This window comes from Felis catus, chromosome D1, assembly GCF_018350175.1.
Source record: "Felis catus isolate Fca126 chromosome D1, F.catus_Fca126_mat1.0, whole genome shotgun sequence".
NCBI classification, from domain to species: Eukaryota; Metazoa; Chordata; class Mammalia; order Carnivora; family Felidae; genus Felis; species Felis catus.
Genome location: NC_058377.1, coordinates 979777 through 990139, shown reverse-complemented (window position 1 = coordinate 990139; position 10363 = coordinate 979777).

The window sequence follows — 10363 nt, the reverse complement described above, 5'->3', positions numbered from 1 at the left end:
TGTGCCCAGCACACCCCCTCTAGGGCACATTTGGGCATAATTCCCAGCTCAGCGGCAGCCTCTAACTCTGATGGTCTGGCTCCTGCAGTCTGTGACCTACTCGATGTATATTTTATATTATATATATATTTTTTTATTTAAAAAGTATATATGTTTTAATCTGTTTTCTGCAGAAAATAGCTTAAATTTGTTTTTGCTGCCGATAACAAGAAACCAAGGACAGGAGCAGCTACAGGGAGCAGGCTTTCAGGAAATCACTTGAATCTGGGAGTCCTCGTTTGGACTCTGGGGACAGCAGGAAACATCCAACTAGTATAAAGGACAGAACTCTGGGCACACAGTGGCGAGCTGTTAACCAGAAACGCGTCTCGAGTGCTCATGAAAGGCAACACTATGGAGAAAGCGGCGGTGACCCACACAGAACAGTATGAAAGCCACAAGGAATTCATCTATGGGAGTGGGTAGTGGCTGCTGGAGTCCTAAATTGTTGGCCACGGGCCAGCTGAGAACAAGAGCCTTTCTATGATGGCCCTGAAAGGGAAATATGTGTCTTCCAGCGACTGGGCTGAGGTGGATGAAGCCAGACTCGAAGCTGATCTTGCTGGTTGCTGCATTAGTCGAATTCAGATTCCCCAGTTCCAAGAAGTGAAAGTCAGAGCTCCGGGCAAGCATGTTGCCAAAGAACTGAAACGTGTCTCCAACGTATGGTGAGCCTCCCTTGCTAGAGGACGTTGCCCGGCCTCCCTTCTCACGAACTATCTCACCTGCTGGCTTGCAGGCCGTACAACCACATCACCTGTGTGACCAGTTCTGCGTGTGCCCTGTCTCTCCACCGGGTGACAAGCCGTCGCCAAACCCAGAGCCCAGCTCGCCCTGCATGGTCGGCTACGGAGTCAAACCGATGGGAGATGATTTGGCCAGTTTACGATAGGAAAGAAAGAAGAGCTTAGCGGTGCTCTGATGGTGTAAAGACGGAACCTTTAGGTTAGACTAAGACAGTCAATGCGGGTGAGGTTACCGGAGATCCTGCCATCACTGGGCTGGATCCGGCAGCTGGGAGCCATTCCAAATGTGCTGTTTTTATAGTAAGCGCTGTGCTGCTGGGCCCGCTCCTGCCCAGGCCTGCTACGGTACAGTTTCTCACAGGCCCAGCAATGCAGAAAGCCATGAAAATCGCAGGAACCATATTATATTTCTGCAGTTGACTAAGAAATTCCTTTTATGGACATAGGTGGACCCTTGAGTGATGACCTGGGCTTTCCTTCTTTCAGCCTAAAGCGATATGAAAGGCAGCTTCCTGGGGTGCCTGGCTGGCTCAGTGGGTGGAGCAACTGACTCTTCATTTCTGCTCCGTTCGTGCTCCCAGGGCTGTGAGTTCGAGCCCCGTGTCGGGCTCTTGGTGTGGAGCCTGCTTGGGATTCTCTCTCTGTCCCTCCCTTGCTCGCTCGCTCACCAAATAAATAAATAAACTTTAAAAAAGAAAAGAAAGGTGTCTACCACGCTTCTATATTCGGACGACTTGACGAATTCGTTGACTGTGTGAACACTGCGGAGGGTACCGAACTTAGGCTTCACCTCTGTGATTAATGGGGAGGGGGGAGGTAGGCTGAGGCGTTTGTCTACGCGCACCAGCTTGTACCCTGAATGAACTGTGTACGTTCTGAAGCAATTGTAAAGTCAAGTCTTAGCGAAGTCTCAGCTGCCAGCCCCGGGGCTGCAAAGACACGGACCTGCCCATGGGGTCCGGCCCAGCTGACCCGGGCTCATTGCCCTTGATATGCTAGCGATTCCCTGGTGTAACGGGAAGGAAACGAGTCAAAGACCTGGAGGGTGAGGGGCGGGGGGGAGGGCTGGTGAACTGCTCACTCTGCTCCCGGCTATGTCCCTTGAAGGGCAGGAAGACACCATTCAACAAAACCCTGAGAAGTAGCAGCAAGCCAAGGACCGGAGCCTCGCGTAGGGCCAGAGTGGCTCTCCGGAATGACCGCACTTGAAGCGAGCACCCTGATTCCCACAGGGAGGACGATCCCAGGGCAGAGGCGAGAAGTGTCAGATGCACAGCGAGTGTCACGACAGAAGCTGGCAGCAGGGTCAGGCTCATCGTCAGAACCGTCCAACCTACAGGAGCAGCCAGGGACTAAGTGAGTTCCCTGCGGCCAAAGGAAACGGCAGCCCAGGCAGGTCCTGCCTGATCCACGTAACAACAAACAACAAAACAAAACACCAAATCTCTAGGTCTGGTGAACAGAGGCGTGGCGTGAATCACTCTTCCGGTGAGTTACAGATTCACAGCTGGTAGGACCTGGTGAGGAGGACCCAGACACCTCAGTGAGATGCCTCCGTCCCCAAAGGGTAGGTAAATCCCACATGAGCCCAGGGGCTGACGTGATGTTCCAAAGGGTCTACAGGTCTAGAGCACATTGGCATATTCTCTCCTAAGTAAAGGTTAAGGGATTAATAAATACACCTGTAAAAACAGATATTCACATGTTAACATAGTATCTTATGCAAAGTCAGAAGACTAGTGATAAATGGGGGAAATTTTCTGTGACTTTTGTCAGAGACAGAGGGCTAATTTTCCATAAAGAATTCCTTTGTATTCATGGGGGAAAAAAAAAAAAACCCAGAGCAAGAAACCACTGACTCAACAGAATGGGAAAACGACCCAGAGGACAATTCAGCGTAAAACAAACACAAATGGGTCTTAAATATCTGGAAGATGCTCAGCCTGATTCATAACAAGTGACATGCAAATTAGGATCACAGAGATACCATTTCTTACTGAACGAGGTGCCGAAATGCCGGGAGGAAGACGTGAGGCTCTGTTGGTAAGGTGGGTGCAAAACCGACACTCTCACCTATTACTGGCAGGAGCATAAAAGTGGAACTTCCGTGCTCTGAAACTTGTCTGTACTGATCACATTACAAGGGCACATGCCCAGTGATTCGGCGTTCTCACCTGGAGGACTCTGTCCGACAGACGCACCTGCACACGAACAGGGTCCTGCACGGACCAGTGCGTTTGCTGCAGCATCACCGGGAAATGGCCCGAGACTGGGAAGGGCCCACGTCCACCGATCGGGGCTGTTGCACCAACGACGGGGTGTGCATACAACACAACATCGTGCAGCTGTGAAAACACTCGCGGCTTTCAGTGCTGATAGAGGAAGTACGTAGGTTACATTGATCAGTGAGAAAGCAAGGGACAGAACAGCGTGCGCGATGCGCTACTGTCTGTGTAAGAAAGGGGGTGGGGACAGGACTGTGTGCTGCTGCTGCTGCTTCCAGACTCAGCTGACGGCAAGGAAGCACGTGTACACACTGCCCCGTGTACGGACCCACGTCTGCACAAGTGTGCCATCAGCTGTGTCCACAATGAACCAAACCCGAGTTCGTGCCGATGTCCCCGGTCTAGCCCGGTACCACACACACCCTTGTCCTTGCGTATACAAGCCTGTACTCCAGCAGCAGGAAACCCGGCCCTGGTCACTGTCATCCATCTGGTTAATCGCTCAGTTCCAGGGCACAGGAGCAGGAGCATCGGAAGGGAGCAACATTATCGAGTAGACCGCAGGGCTGTGCACAGACTTCCATTCACTTCTGAGGCTGCTTAGGTCAGCAACGTTTCCCCCACGGGCTTCAGAGAGGTAGTTTCAAGACTTCTGGATTCCATCCTGGGACCCCCTTAAACTTGTAAATTTAAACTTGTAAACTTAAATTTGTAAATGGTCTTTTACAAATGTGCAGACATTATGGACAAGTCTTCGTGATTCACAGCTCCGTGGGTTTTGACAAGTGCGCCATGTCACGTATCCACCACTGTAGTATCACGCAGACTTCGTCATCCTTGGAAATCCAGACGTAACATTTGAAAAACAGCTTGAGAAGCTATAAATCACATGTAATGACCGTACTTACTTAAAGCAAGTGACGGACAAGGTTTCAGACTGGAGACGCATCCTATAGGAAGATAAATTCTCTTCTGCAGGAATAGTGTCTACTCAGACGTTCAGATTGTAGAGATTTATAAATCACAAGTCCGACACTTTTTCACTGATATAGCTAGGCCAAATAAGGATTTTAAAATAAAGATATATATTTTATACCCACTTCCTTCAGCAGCTCGGATTAATACCTTGGATATACTCTGTATTATATAGACTCGATCTCCACGGCTGGGTTATATTCTAAGAACTCTCTGCCAGTTGCTTGTTTGGAACCAGAATGAGATTAGCCATCAAAAGCAAGGTAATGAATACTTCTCAATCCCTAATTCAGCACATCAAGTCTGTTTGATTTGTGATGCAGCTGCAATATTAATGAGGAGTTCTGTGTTCAAGACCCCAACGCTCACCCTAAAAATTATGCTGGGTTATGGAGAGTTATGCCAAGAAGCGGGGCTCGTCAAGCCAGCCAGACCCCGTCTCCCTGAGAGCCACTCCTGATCAGCCCCTCCTGGAGACACGGGCTTCGCTGCTGACCACGGATCCAGGCAGAGAACAGACACCTCCTGTTGGGTATGAAAACCTTCACACCTGGTGCCTGGTCCCTTACCCTCAGGAGAGCCAGTCTGACCTTCACTGGCTCGGGCAGGACCAACCAGCAGCTGTGAATCAAAGCAGCACGATGAGAAGGGAGACTCCCCTTGAACACACTTGCTCAGGGAGAGGCCTCAACTGGCTCTCTCTCACGGTTACTTCCTCTGACACTTTCTGACCCACAGTATCTGGGTCAGGCGTCCCCACTATGGTTCTCCTTGGCCCACGGGGATGACCCAGACCATGGCGCACTGAGCCACCCCTACCACTTTCCACGTCTGCCTCCTCACGTAGCCCAGGGGTTCTCAACCCTGGCTGCACATTAGAGTTGATGCCCAGGCTCTATACCTGTCCAATTAAGGCAAAATCTCTGTGGGGAGAACCCACACATGAAGGTTTTTCAAAGCTCACCAAGGTTAAGAAAATAATCCTATTAAGAGGTGCACCAAGAAGAATGAAATACCCAGAAACAAACTTAATCAAGGAGGTGAAAGACCTGTACTCTGAAAACTGTAAGACACGAGGAAGGAAACTGGAGGCGATATAAGCAAATGTAGAGATACACCAGGCCCATGGATTGGAGAACTAATACTGCTAAAAATGTCCATGCTACCTGAAGCCATCTACAGATTCAACACAATCCCCATCAAAATACCAACAAAATTTTTCACAGAACTGGAATAAATAATCACAAGCTTTATGTGGAATCAGAGAATACCCTGAATGCCAAAGTCATCTTGAGAAGGAAGAACAAAGTGGGAGATATCATGCTCCCTGATTTCAAACCATATTACCAAGCTGTAGTGATCATGATAGTATGGTACTGGCACAAACACAGACACAGAGATCAGTGGAACAGGATAGAGAGTCCAGAAACAGACCTAGGACCATATGGTCAATCAATCTTCCACAAAGCAGGAAAGAATATACATTGGGAAAAAGGCAGTCTCTTCAACAAATGGTGATGGGAAATTTGGACAGCCACACTCAAAACAATGAAACTTTCTTGCACATAAAAAAAAAAAACCTGAAAAGGATTAAAGACCTAACTGGGAGACCTGAAACCATAAAACTCCTATAGGAAAACACAAGCAGTAATCTCTTTGGCACTGGCCATCGCAACATTTTTCTAGATATGTGCCCTCAGGTAAGGGAAACAAAAGCTAAAGAATTGTTGGGATTGCACCAAAACAAAAGACTACGTACATCAAAGGATACCTTCAACAATACGAAAAGGCAACCCAACAGAATGGGAGAAGATATTTGCAAGTGATCTAACTGAAAAGGGGTTAATATCCAAAATATATAAAGAACTTCTAAAAGTCAATGCCAAAAAAATGAATAATCCAATTAAAAAATGGGCAGAGGACCTGAATAGACACTTTTTCAAAGAAGACATCCAGATGACCAGCAGACAGAGATGCTCATTATCGCGGAAATACAAATCACAACCTCAATGAGGTGTTACCTGATACTTGTCAGAACCACTAGAACTAACAGGACAGGAAACAGCGAGTGTTGGTGAGGATGTGGAGAAAAAGGAGCCCTCTTGTACTGTTGACGGGAATGTAAATTGGAGCAGCCACTGTGGAAACAGCATGGAGGTTCCGCAAAAAATTAAAAGTAGAACTACTCTATGATCCAACAATCCTACTAGTGGGTATTTACCCCCCAAAGCCCCAAAACACTAATTTGAAAAGATACTTGCACCTCTATGTTTATTGGAACATTATTTATAGTCACCAAGCTAGGGAACCAACCGAAGTGTCTACCGACAGATGAACAGATAAAGAAGACATGATGTGTATATATGTGCAACGGAATATTACTCAGCCATCAAAAAGGATGAGATCTTGCCATTTACAACATCATGGATGGAGCTAGAGGGCATTATGCTGAAACAAGTCAGACAAACATCATATGACTGCACTCACATGTGGAATCCAAAAAACAAAAGAAACAAAGAAACGAACCAAAAACCAGACTCTTACGTAGAGAACATACTGGTAATGGCCAGAAGAAAGGTGGGTGGGGAGAAAGGGAAAAAATAGATAAAGGGGAGTAAAATGTACAAGCTTCCAGCTATAAAATAAATAAGTCTCAGAGATAAAAAGCACAGCAGAGGGAATAGTCAGTAATATGATAACAACATATGGGGACAGATGGAGACCACCCTGATCATGGTGGGCACTGAGTGGAACTGTTGGATGGAATTGCTGAATCAATATGTTGTACATCTGAAACTAACATAACATTGTATGTTAACTACACTTCAATTTAAAAAAATACATACAGTGAAGATTTTTAAAAAACGGGCACCTGTGGGTGGCTCAGTCAGTTAACCGTCCAACTTCTGCTCAGGTCATGATCTCACAGTTCATGGGTTTGAGCCCCGCATCAGGTTCAGTGCTGACAGCTCAGAGCCTGGAGCCTGCTTCAGATTCTGTGTCTCCCTCTCTCTCTGCCCCTGCCCTGCTCATGCTCTCTCACAAACATTAAAAAAAAAAAAAATCTTACAAAAGTGGGGTGCCTGGGTGGCTCTGTTGGTTAAACGTCTGACTCTTGATCTTGGCTCAGGTCAGGATCCAAAGGTTGAAATGGAGCCCCACGTGATCTCTGCAGGGAGCATGGAGCCTCCTTGGGATTCTTTCTTTCTCTGCCCCTCTGCCACTCACTCATGCCCTCTCACTCCAGCGACTCTAATATTCAGACAGTATTTGAAACTACTTCTCTAAACAATGAACTGGTTGGAAGCAGAGCGTGGGCTCGTTCATCATTGGTATTAGACGAGTCCTAACACTCTCAGACCAGCCCCCGGTGTGCCCAGCTGTGTGGTGGCAGCAGCAGTTACCCGCCAAGGCCCTCTGACGGGCATCTTCCCACGGCCTGAATTTGCATGAATCAAGCTACGTGCGCTGAAGACAGAGGGGAGGGAACAAGAGGTTTCCGAGGCTGGGCGGCTGCACGGACCCTCCCCTCCGTGAGCACAGGTCCCAGAGGATGCGGGTCTGCTGTTCCTCCATCAGGCTGCATGCTGGGCGTCTGCCAAGGTGTGAGCCCTTGCTGTACTATATACACACAATTTGAGTTTTTGAGATTAATTTTGACTATGATTTTTACCTATGTGGTTACAGAATACATTCATGGGGAGCCAAAAGTCTCAGGTTCTACTTCTGGCTCGACTGCTCTATCAGCTGTGTGGCTCTGAGCAAGGGTCCCTGCCTCCCTGGGCCCCGTTCTTCTCTGGAGACTTCTATTCTGAGTTTGGAAGCTGGACGCACCCTGTCTTAACGCCTCTTGTCTCGCTCTGTGGCCTGGTGGATCTGACTCCCCAGTCATGACTGCATGGGCCTCGCCCCTGGCAACCCTGCCCGGATGCCTCTCAAGACCCCAGAAGGCCTCTCCGCTACAAGGGTTGGTGAGGGGGTTGTCGGTACCGGCCCGAAGGCCCAGCAGCCGTGGGGCTGAGTAGCTGGTATGGAGACCAGTGGTCATTTACATTGTAACCCAAGGGACAAACACTCTGCCGTACGGAGGGGAGGGCAGACCACAGGTCTCTTTCCCGGGTGCCGTCCTGGGAACAGAGCGCTCCAGCAGGTCCGGCCCAGGCTGCTCTCTGGGGTTTCACTGGGCCTGACCAAGGGGTCTCTCGGCCCGGCAGCTCATCAGGAACAGGCCCCGCCCCCCATGGTGTCATCAGACACACAGGTGGTTCTGGTCCACTTTAAGACGCAGAGAGTGAACTGGAGAAACGAGGTCTATTTCTGTTTGGGATGAAGTAACAGGATTGCCAACCTTCCCTCATCACGTGCATTGCCTTAAATGAGAATCTTGGTGGCACCAGGTCTTAACCATACGCAGATATGTGCTAACGGGGTTTAAAATAGTGGAGTGACAAGTGTTTGAATCCACGTTGTGCATCTTGGAGGGCTCTGTGTTGGTTTTGGTTTCTTCGGGTGGTTTTGCTCCGGATTCTAAAGGCACTGCGGACTGGTCTTGTCGTCTGGGGGTTTCCTGGGTGTCGAGTTCAAGTTGAACGGGGTCAGACACACCAGAGAGCCGCCTTAGGTTAAGGTGGTGAGGTCACTTGCGCCTCGTGACGACCCAGGATTAACACAGAGCGAGCTGCACTTGGCGAATGCTCTCTCTGCACCTGCCCGTCCTTCGGTCACTTGTCCGGCCGCATCCACCTCGGGCTCCCCACACGGTGCTCCGTTTGCGCCGTCCTGGGGGCAGACTCCAGCTCACCGCTGCCTCAAGGTTGTGGGGGACACACCGGTCCACTTGCCCTGGCCCCTGGCCCGCACCCGTGCTCTGGGTCCCCGTGCGCAGCCTCCCTCACTCCCTGACCAGATGAGGGCCCTCGGGCTCTGACTCTTCAGGGGTTGAGTGACCACGGCCGCAGGTGGCCGCCACGCTGCAGGGAGGGAGGCTGCCCTTCGCTACCCTGCCCACATGCCCTGGAGGAGTGAGGTGTTAAGGGTGCCACCAGCACCGGGCACTGGGGTTCCTGCTCCCTTTGTGGCTCCTCCGCAGGCACCCGCTGGAGAGCTTCTGAGCCATGACTCTCCCCTCCCGGCCAAGCTGCCGGCTTCCTGTCGCCACCGAGGTGCACTTGTACACTAGGCCTGCCTGGCCTCAGTTCACACTGGCCTGCATGATATGCCCGTCTGGACATAGGGAGGAGCCAGGACCGTCCCCATGCGCCCAGGAATCAGGCTTTGCTGCCAAGGACCCTCCCCTGACACGGGCTTGTGGTGGCCTCGTTTTTCTTCACTTAAGTTTCACGAGTTAAGAACGTGCTCAGACAGTACCGGCTCATGTCCGTCCGACGAACAGACTCTCTTCTACGGTAACTCTCAAAGCAGACAGCCTTCAAGGTCCCCTCCCCTTCCTGTCCCCCATTTCCCAGGTGAGGAGAACAGACCCAGGACGCGGGGGGAGCGACTCCACCCCACCCACGGTTTACATCTGGGGAGGTGCGTCAGGAAATCCGTAACTTCACTTGTGTGTCAGCCTCTTTCTGTTGCTCTTTGGGTGAGTTCGATCATGACTTGCTTCAGATTCGGTTTGAGAGCCTGCACTTCCAGTAACTTTTGGGAGCAGTATCCTTCTGAGCAGAGGACCTTCCAAGGCCTCTGCTGCTCCTCGGGTGCACACCTCTCACTGTGGGATCCGACTCCGAAGCGGCGGGCGGCAGAGGTCAGGTCAGAGGTCAGGTCCGGAGCAGCCAGCCCGAAGCAGCACTGGGGTGAGCGAGGACTAAGCCAGTTTTACCTGCCAAACTAGGGCAGACCTTCCGTCACTGGCCTGCTGCCAGGATTCACTAGGCCAGTACGTGGGAAGAGCCTGGCAGAGCGAGCGCACAGTACCCGGTCCTGGCCCGTCCAGCATCCTAAGATTTAATGCCCTGCACACATCACTCAATTCTATGACCCACTGTCTGCAGCCTGAATTGAAACATCCCCACCCCCACACGTCCCTAGTTCTCCCTCTGCGCTATGTCCTCTGCCCACACCTGCGCTTCAGGCGGCTCCATCACAGCCCCTCGACGCCAGGTTCGGTCCTACAGGCACGGAGCTTGAGCTCGTCGTCTCGGGAGGAGGGCAACTTCCCAAAGACTCTGCTCTCGCGGCACATCGTGCGGACCGTGCCGGTCGGCACTTAACCTTCTCGTCTCTTCGGTCTCTTAGGCGACGTGAGGAAGGTACTCGAGTATTACCCAACGGCGTGTTTGCTGAACCGACGTACAGGACTTCAGAGAAACGGGACAGATTTAATGACCTTAATGATTTAAGGACGGAGCATGGTCAGTGTCGCGCGGT